This window comes from Lygodium microphyllum, chromosome 28, assembly GCF_053477565.2.
Source record: "Lygodium microphyllum isolate KBCC chromosome 28, Lygodium_microphyllum_v1.1.10, whole genome shotgun sequence".
In the NCBI taxonomy this organism is placed as follows: Eukaryota; Viridiplantae; Streptophyta; class Polypodiopsida; order Schizaeales; family Lygodiaceae; genus Lygodium; species Lygodium microphyllum.
The window spans coordinates 114530747-114546024 of record NC_141162.1 but is presented as its reverse complement, the minus strand read 5'-3'; the positions used below and the strand labels follow the sequence as shown (position 1 = coordinate 114546024).

General features: G+C 40.6%; 1 pseudogene; it reads left to right on the top strand.

Annotated features, from left to right (window-relative positions):
- The first annotated feature begins 7681 nt into the window (after positions 1–7681).
- Positions 7682–9834, top strand: LOC148011888 (uncharacterized; annotated as a pseudogene).
- Positions 9835–15278: the final 5444 nt, after the last annotated feature.

Below are 15278 nucleotides of genomic sequence, written 5' to 3'. Positions count from 1 at the left end.
ATACAAGGCTTTCTTCAACCTGCAAACAAACTCAGGATGAACAGTATGCACATAACCTGGTGGCTACTCCATATAGACCTCTTCTTGCAAATCACCATGCAAGAAGGCATTCTTTACATCCATCTGATATAAAGACCATCCCTTTAATGCAGCCATAGCAATGACTGCTCTTACAGTTGCCATCCTTGCAACCGGACTGAATGTTTCTTCATAGTCAATGCCATATGTTTGTGCATACCCCTTGACTACTAATCTTGCCTTGTATCTGTTCACAGAACCATCCGCATTGTGCTTCACCTTATAAACCCACTTACAGCCAATTGCATTCTTACCTTTAGACAAAGGTACCAATTCCCATGTAGCATTTGCTTCCAAGGCATCCATTTCTTCATCCATGGCTTTCTCCCATTTTTCTTTTCCCATGGCTTTCTCAAAAGAAGTGGGTTCTGGTTCCTGTATCACTTTGATCATATATGCATAGTGAATGGCTGTAAATCCATCATATTTCAGCCTATCCACACGATACCTAGCTCTGGTAGACCTGCGCAAAGTAGGTTCACTCCCAGGTGCTCTCAAAACATCCCTGGTCTTCCTTACTCTAGGTGTAACAATAGAAGGAATACCCAACTCATCATCAATGCTCTGTTCTGAGCCACTGGATTCACCATCCACATAAGAGTGACCTGCATTCACATCAAACATGGGCTGATCAACCTTCTCTTTTCCTTTTCGTGATACCTGCATACCACTATCTGCATTGCTTTGAGAAGATTCTCCTGATCTCAATCTGCCTGTCCATGGCGAAGAATGTGAACCACTGCTAGAGGACGCTCCAGGTCCACTAATATTTTGTGACTGCTGCTGTGAATTCTGTGCAGCATTACCATTTTGTGCATCTACATCATCAATCACATTTACTGGTTTATACCAGCTACTCATCTCATCAAAAACAACATCTCTGCTCACTGTAAACTTACGAGTAGAAGGGTTATAGCATCTATACCCTTTTTGCTGCAGAGAGTGACCAATAAAGATGCACTTCTCAGCTTTTGGATCCAACTTGGATCTCAACTCATCTAGCACATGTACATAGGCAATGCAACAAAAAATTTTCAAATGAGAAATATCTGGTTTCCTACCAGTATACCTCTCCTCTGGAGTCATCCCATGTATTGCTGCAATGGGAGTCATGTTCATTATATAGATTGCTGTAGCAACTGCTTCAGCCCAGTAAAAATCTGGCAAGTCTTTTTCGTTGAGCATGGCACGAGATACCTCTTCAATATGCTTGTTTTTCCTTTCTGCAATTCCATTTTGTTGTGGGGTATGACTGCATGAATATTGCTGCTTTATGCCATGCTCCTGCAAAAACCTTGCAAACTCATTTGAGAGGCACTCTCCCCCTCCATCTGACCTTAGGCATTTTATTTGCAGTCCTGTTTCTTTTTCAACCATAGCTTTAAGAGTTTTGAAATGCCCAAAAACTTCACTTTTCTTTTTCATAAAATACACCCAAAATTTTCTGCTATAGTCATCAATAAAACTGACAAAATAATGACAGCCTCCAAGAGATGCAGCTTTAGTAGTCCAAACATCAGAGTGGATTAATTCCAATGGCTTCTTACTCTCTTGAACATGTCTAGGAAATGGTTTCCTTGCCTGTTTTCCAAACTGACAGGCTTCACATACCTTATGCATTTCTGCAACCTTGAATTTAGGCAATCCTGCAACAATATTTTGGGCCTGCATTGATTTAAGTCGCTGTACATTAACATGACCAATGTGTTTATGCCAGATATCAAAATCTGCAACTACACCGGTCCCATATGCAAACATTGCTGCACTCAATTCAGACATGTCTGCATCCAACATAAACATTCTGCCCTTCTTCTTTCCTTTTGCTATCAAGCGACCTTTATTTTTCATATCCTCAACAAAGCATCCATGAGGATTAAATCTGACCTGCAAGCCCTGCTCAACCATTTGACCAACAGAAACCAGATTCTTGGTGATATTCGGGACATGAAATACATCGGACAGGTATTTCTTTTTCCCATCCTGCATAGACAAAGGAATTTTTCCAATTTGCACAATCGGATGTGCAGTATCATCACCAGTCTCCACAAATCCTGGTTTTTCCATTTTCCTTGCATCCTCCATCCATTCTGCATGACCTGTCATGTGGTTTGACGCACCTGAGTCAACATACCATACATCATTGCTTTCTTCTACACTTGTCACAGAATTGTTCATGTGCTGCACCATAAACAAATGCTCATTTCTGTCATCACCCTATCTACTAGAAGATGCATAATTCCCTTGTTGTAGTTTTCCATTCATGATGTCATTCTGCATTTTATAGCAGTCTTTAGCCATATGACCTATTTTACCACAGTAGTAGCATTCAACATTACTGTTTGCATTTTGGCCTCTTTGCCATCCACCACGACCTCTTTGGCTCCCCCTGCCTCTAGAGTTACCACGTCCTCCTCCATAGGACTGGTTTTCTTGAGTTTGCTGCATATTCTAATTTCTACCACGGCCTCGAGATCGGCCTCCTCTACCTCTGCCTCTACCTCTACCTCTTCCAGCGTTTGAGTAGAAGACAGCTTCTTTTGAAGTTCCTCCTAAAGAAGATGCACCACCATTTCTCTGCTCCTCAGAAATTAGAAGAGCAATCAACTCCTCAAAATCAAGAAATCTTGCACGGACAGAAATGGATGTTCGAAACTGTGCATAATCCTTTCCTAGACCATTCAAGGTCACAGAAACTAAATCATCATCTTCCACTGGCGACCCAATGGAAGCAAGTGCATTTGCAATCTTCTTCACCTTCATGTGGTAGTCATTGATGCTCATATTTTCTCTTTGCACATTATGCAACTCTTGCTTGAGCTGCATTTTCCTGGCTTGAGTATTTGTGCTATACATTTTTGACAAAGTATCCCATGCCTCCTTTGGCATACTTGCATCCTGAATATGCACAATCATAGAGTCTGAAATACTGATAGACAGCCAGTACATAACTTTCCTGGCTCTCTCATGCCATGCTTTAAATGCTTGCATTTGCTGTTGATTGGGAACATCAGGAAGAACTGGTTCTTCTTCATTTCCTGCAACAAATTCCCAATATCTTTTTCCCATAAGGAAATTCGTCATTCTAAACTTCCATGCTTGGAAGTTGTTCTTGTCAAGCTTTTCAGTGTGACAATCTGTGAGAGAGAATCAGACGCCATTACAGAACACTGCAAAAAGTTCTGTCACTATAAAGAACACAGCTTCAGCCTCACAAGGGCTAATCTGCAAAACTGACGACAGTGGTATTTGACCACATAGTCACTTCCTAGTGACGATTTTGCATCAACAGGCAACAAGGATGATTCTGTAACTCCCAATGTCTCTGCGCACAGCATACGATGCAATTTCTACAGTAACTTTTCACCGACCTGTAGAACAGTGGTCGCACAGCATAAAACTGGGCTTTTTCCTGAGTGCGTGCAGAAAACTTCCGCCTCCAAAACAGGCCCCGAAATGGCCTCAAATAAAAAAAACAGGTCGCCAAGGGCTAAAGGCCTCTCCCGCAGCATATACTTCCCTCTTGCTTCACCGCGAAAGGCGTCTCAACCTGAGACAATGCACTCTTGCAATTTCCGGCTGTGCTACTTGCAGAGATTTGCTCCCAAAAACAGAAAATGAAAGCAACACTGCTCCTCTTACCAGAACACCGCGATCTTGGCTTGCTTTCTTGAGCTCCTTACCACGAACAAGGCTCTGATACCATGTCAAGATTGTGGGAGAGAAGGAAGGAGTCTCACTTGTAGCTTTCTTGCTTGCACAATGGGGGAATACACACAAAGGTGGAGGCTGAAAACAGTTTTCCTCTTCTTAGTTGTATAAGCCAAAAAGGACTCTAGTACAAGGAAATAGAAGAACCCTATATATGGGTCTCAAACCAAACTCAACTAGCTAAGGTGGCATACTAACTGAGCCACGAACTAGAGTAGATAAGGATAGCTATCATGTAGCTATTATTCATGGGCGGTGTACCAACCGCATCTGCAACTAACAAGTCGGTGACATAAATGCACAACGGTCACCCTGGCATATCATGAGTGGAGCTCGATCTCTCAACAAGGGCAACTACAGAGACGATGGTAAAAATTGGAGAGAAACAGGTGCCTTATGTTGCTTTGATGGATCATGGTTCAGAGATTAATCTCATAGTTCGTGGAGTTTATGAAAGTAACATATGGCCTATGGATGTAGAGCATGGGTGGCGTATGAGAGCCGCCAACAACACTGCAGGTGATTTGTATGCTGCCTGTCCCAGTGTCAGGGTTTCTATTGGAGATGTAGAGGAGGATTTCCATTTCTTTGTGCAGGATTCATGCTCTTATCCCATAATTCTTGGACAGCCATTCATCACAGAGATGCGCATGGAAACAAAGGTAATGGATGATGGATCTTCTTATGCACGGATTCGCAGTAAAGATGGCATGAGAGTAGTACAGTTTATGACTGTGTGTGTGAACCATGTTAGAAACAGGGATACTCTTAGAGATGCACCTTTGCCCACTGTGAGGGATTCGGTTTTCATTAGGTACCGCTGTTTCGTGAGACGACGGTGGTACAGAGCAGAGGAGATTGGAGTTGTCGCCTCCTGGCAGTAGTGTTTTCTCCTTCAGTTTTGTTGGGATTTCAGCAAACAGTTCAATGAGCTATCAGAAGACTTCTAAGTTGCCTAGAGCTGCCAGGCAGTACATATGCAGAAAGGAGAAAAATTTGAAAAATGCAAGAATTTTAGAGGATGATGAGCATATAGATGGGATGTATGACAGTATGATTTGTGCAGATACGATGATAGAGATGGAAAATATACTGAAAATTGATATGCAGAGTTGTCACAATAATGTATTAGTGCAATCCCTGGACATGTTTCATGAAATTGCAGATTTTGTGTCACAGATAGAGTCAGAGGCTAAGATGACTTAGCAAAAAGTATTGAGTGCTGAAGAAATTCAGCAAATAGAGTTTCCAGCTGATTATGATAAGCTTAAAGAGACACAGAGGACTGAGAACTTTCAGCCAACAGAGTTTACTGCTGAAATATTTCAGCATCCAGAGTTTAGGGCTGTTCCTATGTAGTCCACAGAGCAGAGGGCTGAGGATATTCAGCCACCAGAGTGCAAAATTGCTGATTTACAGCAAGATTTGAGTAATGCAGAGGATCATAATGAAGCCAGGGATGACACGAAATACAAGACTGTGGATAAGAAGGTGGATGCTATAGGCAAGATTATAGAGTATTGTTCTACCACTTCAGAGATACATAGATTCATTGGAGCTTGTGTGTTTTATATGATTTGGATACCTCATTTTGCACACATAGCAGATTGTTTATATCAGCTGCTTCGAAAGGGGCATAAATTCTATTGGGATGAGAGCCACACTAGAGCCATACGAAAATTGAAGAAGTTATTGCAGATTGTTCCTATTCTCAGGAAAGCAGATTATAATTGCGGAAGACCTATTGTATTGACAGTTGACACTAGTCCAATTGGCATAGGTTGGGCTGTGGGTCAAGATGATGCAGATGGAAATAGGTATGCTATTCGGTTTGGGGCAAAAGTCCTAAAAGAGAGAGAGAGGAGATATCCGCAAATCAAGAGGGAGTTACTGGGGATTGTTATGGCTCTCAAATGTGACAAGGAGTACTTTATTGGAGCTTCAGTTGTGGTAGAGACAGATTGCTTGCCATTGATTGGTATGATTACGAGTTGCTCTACTCCGGATATAGCTATGCTGAGATGGATTGCATACATCAAGTCATTAAATCTGGAATTTAAACACATCGCAAGGAAGGATAATCCAGTGGCAGATATGTTGTCTAGAGCCAGATATGATGATGAGGCAATACTACTTGCAGAAGAGAATGATGCAGAAATTTCAGCCACTATGGTTGATCATGTTTGCCATGTCTATGATATTGTGGCTTTTATAGAAGAACTCTATGTTGGAGATTGGTTGTTGCAGATTGGCAAGTACCTTAGTACACTAAGCAAAAGAGATGAATGGACAGATAAAGAGTTCAAGAAGATCAGAACAAAAGCCTATGGTTATTTTCTCAAGGACGGATTTCTTTGGAAGCATTCGAAGAAAAGAGGCGGATTACCTTTGCGGGTTGTTTGCGATAGAGAGACACAGTTACAGGTGATGAGGGAGTTTCATGAGAGTCCTTGGGCTGGTCATAGAGAAGTGTGGGCTACTTATGAGAAAATCAAGGAGAAATATTAGTGGAAAGGCATGTATAGAGATGTTTCTCACTTTATAGAGACTTGCAGAGACTGCCAGATGTATTCGGTAGTGCGTCATCGAGATGAGCTTCATCCGACCTATCTGCTATGCATTCATTATAAGTGGGTAGTTGAATTGGTTACTATGCCTATGGGTCTATGGCAGATGAGGTATATTGTTTTGGCTAGAGAGGATCTTACCAATCATGTTGAGGGTAGATCTTTGAGAATGAAGACCACTAGTGCAGTGTGTAAGTTCTTATTGGAAGAAATTTTCTGCAGGTATGGCTGTGTGGGTAAGATCACTGCGGATCGCGGTGAATTGGATGCAGATGAAGCTAGGGAGTTTTTCTCTCAACTAGGAATCAAGTTGGCTCTAACCACAGCATACAATCCAGAGGAAAATGGAAAGAGTGAAAGAGGGCATCTGCTGATAGTGAAAGCATTAGCCAAAGCATGCAGAGGATGGATTGGAGAATGGCCGAGACTTCTACCATTTTCTTTGTGGGCTGATCGTACGACTCACAGTGTCACCACAGGATATATGCCCGCAGAGTTGATGTATGGTCAGAAACTGGTTATGCCGACTGAGACTTGTGCTTTGACTTGGTCAGTTTTACCTTGGCAAGAGGATTTGACGAGAGAGGAGCTCTTAGCTCTTCGGATTCAGCAGTTGGAAAGAAGACCAGAGGATATTCAGCTAGCTATTGACAGGTTGAAGGTTACTAGACTAAGAAGTAAGGACAGGTTTGAGAACAGGCATCGCTTGCAGCCTAGAGCAATAGAAGAGGGAGACTGGGTATTAATCTTTGATAGCAGCCTTGAAAATCAACATACTGCACTTCAGAAGATGGTGAAAAGATGGTTTGGGCCGTACATAGTCAGACATGTTTTTGATAATGCAACATATGAGTTGACAGAATTGGATGGGACAGTGCTTAGAGTGCCTATTGCAGGAAAAAGAATCAAGATTTTCAAGAAAAGAGATGATGAAGATTATGCATTGGAAGAATTTGCAAGAGAAGAGCAATGAGAAGAAACTCCAATGGAAGGGACAGATGGTATGACAGATAATCTTGTTGATATACCGGAAATGCACAATGAAGAGATTGATCTATTTGTGGATCTTGACGACAATGATCATGGGTAGTTGGCCCATCCGGAGGATGCGCAGGATTAGAGGGGGTGGATGTCGTATTGCTACGCATCCGAGGTGTGGAATCCACCAAAAAGTTTGTGTGTGTGACATTTGTTACTTTGTACATACTTAGTCGTCGAGTTTGCATTTTATTCTGCGTGGGCAGTATAGTGGAGAGGGGGTTGGAGCAAGAGGAACTTATCGGTAATGCTCTAGTTGGCATGTATGCCAAGTATGGAAACCTTCCAGCATGTCCTCTCGTCTTGTCTCCTTCCTCCTCATCGGAGGCCATTCAATCTCACAAGTTCCCTGGAAGCGTTGCCTGCCTTCATTGTCATTGCATGCTCCTAGTGAAGAAGCAGTTAGTGATAGCATTCAGGTTGCAGTTGCAAGAGCTAGAACTCGAACATTTTTCGTACCTTTGACATTGGAGGAGAGTGTGGAAGAGGCATTGTTAGCATGTAAACAAGCTGGAAAAGGTGGACTTGAGCTCACAACACTAGCTGTTGAGCAACTAAATCGTGAAGAATTGAGACATGTTGGGTTGAAAGTCCTTGTACGGGAAGTTTTAGGTCTTCGGATGGACAAACCCAAGAGGGTCACTATGAGTAATTGGGGAGCACGACAACTGAGTAGGGCACAGATAGAATATGCCTGTATTGATGCCTGGGCTTCATTTGCAGTTTCTCAAAAGCTTTTGAACCAGAATTGGCAGCTGCAGTGTTAGCTTGGCTATTATGTTTTTTTTTATATAGTTTGTGGATTCATGCAGGATCAAATATCTGGCTTTCATGAATAGAGGCCATTCAACAATTTAGAGAATGCATTGATGAGCTGATGTGGAAAGGCACGTTAGTCTATTCATTCCTAAGGGAGAGGCTCTTTTTTACCTGAGTGCTAATGAGATTAAGAGCTTGTGAGCTTTTGAGCAACACTCGAGAGCCAATGATTAAGGACTTTGTTAAAAGTTTTGAGACAGTTTATTCCTAAAAGCAGTTAAGAAATTTGGGAGAGGATATTTGATGTTCGACTTTTGAAGTTCTACCCTGGAAATTGGCAAGTCTTTGTAATGGATCGTGGAGGGGGTAGGGAGTGTGTGGCTATCGAAGAATAGAAAACTATATACAGCAGGCTTCAAGCTATTCTAAGATTGAGAAAAGGGTCTAAGGGGGCCAGGGAATTCTGATATAGGGAGGGGCTGCTTTTCTGGTCCGAAAGGGCCGTGTTGTAGGCCGCCTGGGGAGAAAAAGCAGGAAAAACGGGCTTAGGAAGGGAGAAGAGGGCAATTCTGAGCATGTTCGTGTTACCAAGAAGAAGGGGAGCACTCACGGACCTGGTGCATCAACCATAACATCTACTTGGTGTTTGAGAAGGAACACTCGGTCGCTGCTACTGGCAATGCCTGTTCTGTGGGAAGCTGATGAATAGAAGAAAGACTATGTGACACAATCGGAATGTTAAGCATATCCGAGGGGTATTGTTGAAGCAGTGGTGTGTGAAGCTCCTTGGTTTTAACTGTATCTGAATATGAAGGTGCAGACCTATGGAAAGCCTATCGATTCCCTTCTGGAGAAACTCCTATGCATGAACATACTGTTGTCTGACTATTTCAAGGAACTATATAGATTGAAGACTTACCATGAAGTCATCAATGAGTTTTATAATCAGGTTGACCATGCGGAACCTCGGATGAGCTAGTCAAGCTAGAAGGGTTTCCTTATCTCAAGCATCTTAGTACACTCCTGGTTAACAACAATAGGATAGCTCAAATAAGCCCAAGTCTTGGAGGTTTTTTTTTTGCCAAAGCTTCATACTTTGATACTCACAAATAATCAGTTGGTGAACCTAATAGACCTTGATCCTCTTGAAGGGCTAACAAATTTGCAGACCCTCTGCTTGCTTGATAATACAGTCACAAAGAAACAACACTATCGTCTTTATGTCATTCACAAGTTGCAGAAGCTACGCCTTCTAAATTTTAGAAAAGTCAAGCAAAAGGAGAGACAAGAGGCAACAGCTTTGTTTGGAACGAAGGATGCAAAACCTCTAAACGTGGAACCGCCTCCTGCAAAGACATTTGTGCCTGGTGAAATACCTGACGAAAAATCTCCTCCTAAAGCTGAAGAAGTTAAACAAACTGGTCCAACCAAGGAGCAGATTCTGGCTATCAAGGCTACTATTGCAAACTCTCAAACATTGGAGGAAGTTGCCAGGCTTGGAAAGGCACTTAAATCAGGGCAACTGCCAGCGGAACTAAAGATAGTTGATGATGATGGTGCTTCAAATATGTCAAGTGGTACAGAAGCAGTACCAATGGGCAGCATCAAAGAGGATGTAGTCATGATGGAAGAGCCTGCAGATAAATCACCTCATAATGACTCTTCTGCCATGGATCAGGGGTGAAATTGGGCTGTTTGAGGTGGACTTTTCATAATCACTGCTATATAGTGAGGGAAGATGCCAACTGTCCCAATGGGCTGCAAGCTTCCTCTCTGCAATATCCCGTGTTTCCACTACTAATATTTGTGTTCATTCAAGAATTACAGCAGAATTTCAGCATGATAGCTTTTCTGGAGCACAGTACAACAAAGAAAAGGAGGAGACTTGCTGAAGGATTGTTTAATTGAAGGATTGTTAACACTGACAAGATTGCAATTCTTTACTAAAAGAAAATTACACAGAGATACTACTTTTGATTACTCTGTGTTAACAACAGTAGACAGCAGTAAATAAGAATAATTCAGCTTGATTGATCTTCCATCTCAAAATTTATCAAGGTCTTCTGTAGACACGACTTTGCTTTCAAAAACCCTTCGACAGCGTGCCCCATGTCCTTGCTCTGAATGCAAGCTAGCAATTAGACAAAAACGTGGATTGTCTACAGAACACGTATGACACTTCGACGAGTTTCAATCTGAGATCATTAATCAGGCGATCTTGGATTTTCAGCAAACAATAAGACAAGTTAATATCAATCATGCATTGTACTCGCAAGCTAATTGAATACCATATACAAGAAGATTGGGTGTGGTTGGTAAATTTTCTATCCAAGGAGGTGACGTCTCGTCCTAAGGAGGAGTGTACCCTTTGCGGCCAATTAGAAGAGTTTGTGGGTGTGCGATGGATAGAGTGCCTGAGCCAATCCACTACTTGGAAGATACTACCCAATCTATACCGTCAATACCAAAGGAGACAGGTAGCCTTCCCGACCTACCTACAATCTTCGAGCCTGAGATGGAGGCAATGATCGATGCATTGATTCCCATGGATGTCGAGACTTGTGATCTGCTTAGAGAGAAAGCATCCATACCATTATATAATGGGTGCCGAGTATCTTGCCTGAAGACACTGCTTGCACTCCTAAGTGTGCAAGAAAAATATGGGTGGAGCGATGCGAGTGTGACCAAGTTGTTCAGGTACCTTGTACGTACGCTTCGTTGATTTCTTTTCGGAACTATCATTAAAAGCATTTGTGCTTTTTAAGGTGTTTTATGATTTTTTTCAGGTTACTGAAATATCATATATTACCACCTGCAAATACCATGCCTGAGTCTCGTGATGATGCATGATATATTTTACGAAAGCTTGGCATGGACTACAACAGCATCCATGCATGTATCAACGATTGCATACTGTTTCGAGGAGAATACGAGACTATGGAGACATGTCCAAAGTGTGATGCTCACAGGTATCGACAGGACTTGCAAGGACAGACCATCCCTCAAAAAGTTCTTAGACGCTTTCCACTTATCCCCCACATAAACCACATGTTTCGTACATCTGGCATGGCGAGCTTGACAACGTGGCATGCGCAGAATAGGTCCACAGATGGAGTTCAACGAATATCAGCGAATTCACGCGCATGGATCCACATTGACTCTATCTTCCTAGGCTTTGCTCGAGAGCCAAGGAATCTTCAGCTCGATCTTGCAATGGATGGCATGAACCCATTTGGTCTACGCTCAATTTCTTACAGTGTGTGGCCTATAGTCTTTGTCAACTACAATATCCCTCCATGAGCACCATATTGGGAAATATGGGAATTTTCCATAAGTTTGGGACATGTTGTCAATTATTTGGATTTGTCATAACTTGAACAGTGTAACTCAAAATCGAGCGCTCTATAGCTCAAAAGATTCCATTTTTTAAGTGGTTTCCAATGATAGGTCACATTATATGGTTTTGAGAAACTTACGGGCATGTTATCCGGGTGCCACCTTTTTAGTATTCAAAAAATGGAAATTGGGAGATTCCCAAACTCACTAATATTGTGTTCATGGCTTTCTACGAAGAAAGGACATCTTATCCTTAGCTTACTCGTCCCCGGCCGCTACAAAGTCAAAAATATAGACGTGTATCTTCGTCCATTAGTCGATGAGCTTAAGATTTTGTGGGAGGAGGGGGTCACTGTGCAAAATACGAGCAAGCGCGATGGTTGATGGTCCCGCCAATATTCGAGCCATTCTCATGTGGACGATGCATGACTTTCCGAGATTCGGAGAGTGCTCAGGTAAATAAGGTTCCATTCTCGTTGGTAATATCTATATTTTATCTCGTTTAAGTTTGTATTCACTGGATAGAGGTGTTGGAACAGGTTTGGTTACCTCCTCAGTAACAATAGCTACCTGAGTTTTTGCTTCAGTGAATTGGGCTTGCAAAGAGGACATCTCCAGTTTTCGAGCTTTTTACAATTATTTTTTTTGCTCCATTTGTTTGAATAAATTAGGGAGGGTTTCTTTAGTAGAGACAAGCTCTGTAGTGGCCTTGCATAACTTCTCCTTGGACTACTACATCTCCTCATAAAAGAATATAACTATTGACTATAATCACTAATAAGTGATATCTCTATGGAGCTTTGAATATCCTTTACAAAAAAGGAATGGCATCTCCTATTACCATGTGGTGTAGAGAAGGAATTGATATGTCTATATTACCATTTGTATATGTCTAAAACAAATTTATAAATGTTAGGCATACAGGAAGAGAACTTCTTGATGTAGTAGGGACTGCCACTGGAGGAATTGGGATTGGAATAGTTTCAACGACATGCTTTAAGCACTTTCTTCGAATCACCAAAGGAGGAGGAGAATCATTATCTACATGGATGGGTTTGGGATCTTCTATAGAAGGAGGAGAAACCACTGGAAGATTTTCAAAAGGTGAAATTTCCTTGGCAAGGGCAGATTATGTTAGAAAAGTATATAAATACGTCCCATAGGTGACATTAGTCACACTACCCCTAGTGACTTTGATAAAATGTTGATCTATTTTTGTACAAAGGTATAAACTCAAGTCAATGACCACGCCTTTAAGCATTGTTTTGGAGGTAGTGAAAAACTCATTGGACAAGTAATTGGATGGAGTCTTAGCAAACATGAACTTGTACAAAAGAAAATTGATACAATAGCTTCCAAAAAGGATCAGAGATCATTGCTACTGATACATAACCCCATCTCTTTTCCTTCTTATTATTGTGAATCTCCATTGACCATGACTTCTAAAGATGTTTCACAATCTCTCACTTGATTATGTCTAGAAATCCTTCAATGAAGGCCAAATCTTTCATTGATACTCATTCTTTCTGTTTTGCTCTTCAGTTTTGTGGGAAACTTCTAGCTATAGTAATACAACTTTTTGTAGATTCAGAAGACAATGAGACCAGTCTTTCCTAGAGAGCCCACATCAAGATAGTGATATGTTTCCACCATTGAGAAATGAACTTCTTGTAAAAAGTGGCTTTGACAATAAAGATCTCTAATTCTTCAATAGTAGTAGGAATTCTACATTCTTTCATTTCTTTTTTTCCTCTTCAATCAACAATGCCACTACTTCCATTTTTAGCCTCTCTATTAGTGCTTGTTGATGGCAGTTTTTTCCATTGTGCACCAAAAACATGGAACCCCAAAAGGAACACCAAGAAAAAGGGAAAAATAATATAAGAAAATCTATATTGTAAAACCAATAAGCATGTTCTTCATGCTTCAATCAAGCACAAGAAGAAAAAGAGCACCATAAATAACAATGCTTCATGTAGCATTATATATTGGATCTTCCATGGATTTATCTCAATAAAACTTTAATATATTCTTCATAGAAACCACCAAACAACCAAAGGAAAACAAAGGAATGCTCAATTTGGAATGAAATTCATCACATAGTATTTGTATTTCATCATCTTTATAGTTTCCATAGTCTTCCTCTCAATCACTCACATGTAGATACAATCTTTCTTCATAGAAAATTGGCCATCTCTCATTCACACTATCTCTCCCACATATGCTCTCTCTCAATAGTACATGAGAATAACAAATAATTACTCCCAATAATCCTCTCTTGGTCGTGGATACCCCTTCCAAGAGGTATGCTTGATATGCAGGGGCACTGGAGCCACTACAGTGTCCCTTGAGAGCTCATCACTGTCATTGTCACTTTAAAGTCTTCACTTCAAGTCTTCAACAACTACTTCTTTAAGCTATTAAGAGCTTTCATTATTCTCTTTCCAAGATTGAAAAACATTCCTAAGCTAAGCATCCATTAAATAGAACACTCATGGAAGTATGTAGAAGACAACAAACGGCATACAATAGCTCACTAGTACAGTACAAAAAGTCTATAGTAGACATAGAAACTATATAGCTCAAATCAAGACCAATTCAATCCATCATAACTCATCTAATATACTCTCAATCATTCCTTAAACTAGTCATCCACAATCATAGCCTCTCAAATAGAGAGAAAATAGATAAAAATAGAGGCAATATAGACCTATTAGAATCAAATAAATACACAATAGAACCTATCAAAATATCATAACTCAATAAAAAACCATCATGAGCTTCTCAAACATATTCAACCTAACCCAAAACACTTCTAAACCATTCTAAATCTAATCATTCATATCTCGGATCAATAAAAAATCAATAAAAGATAGCTAAAAAATCAATCATTTCAACCCTGTGAAAAGAAAAGTGTGATATTTTTACATTTTGAGGTTAACTAGACCATTCTTAGTGTTCTTTTATTTATTAATAATCTTTCTTTAGTTTTTTTTATTTTTAGTTATTTTATTAATAGAAAATCAACAATACTGAGAACAACCAATGTTAAGTACTAATAATTATCTTTATGTATTTCTTTATATGTCTTTAAAATAGTTTTTTAATTGGATTTTATTTGCTATAAAAACTAAGTCACTTACCCGTTGACCACCTATAAGCTGTGATCGCATAAACAAGATGTTGAGTGGTTCCCAAGGCCACTAACGTTTAACCTAAGTCACTTACCTGTTGACCACCTATAAGCTGTGATCGCACAAACAAGATGTTCAGTGGTTCCCAAGGCCACTAACATTTACCATAGCCATTGATGTGCTTGAGGAGCCCTCCATAGAGACAAGTAACATGCCACAAACCATTTCTTTTACATACGTCTCACCTTTCCCTCTCTTTACCCCTTCCCCATCTCTCATGAATAGCCATTATGCAAGAGAAAAGGGAGGAGAGAGAAAGACTAATTTGAGGGAGGAGAGAGAAATACTACAAAAGCAACATTTCTATTTCTTCAAATTAGTCCAAAAAATTTACATGAGTGTGTAGAGGATGGAGATGGAAATCTATTCTTCATCTGATTCATGATAAACAACAAATATCTCACATGTAGTACGAATTATCAGAAGCCATGAAATATAGCATCTACTTCTTTTGCGCTCTATTCCTCTCTCTTCATGATCCTTGCACAAAAAATCCTTGCATTCAAGCACCTCTTTAGCCTTTGGTCCATGTCCCATTGAATGTGGTCAACATCCCTTCAAATCTTGGCCAATTTTTGGCCTCCCAGGCTACTCGAAT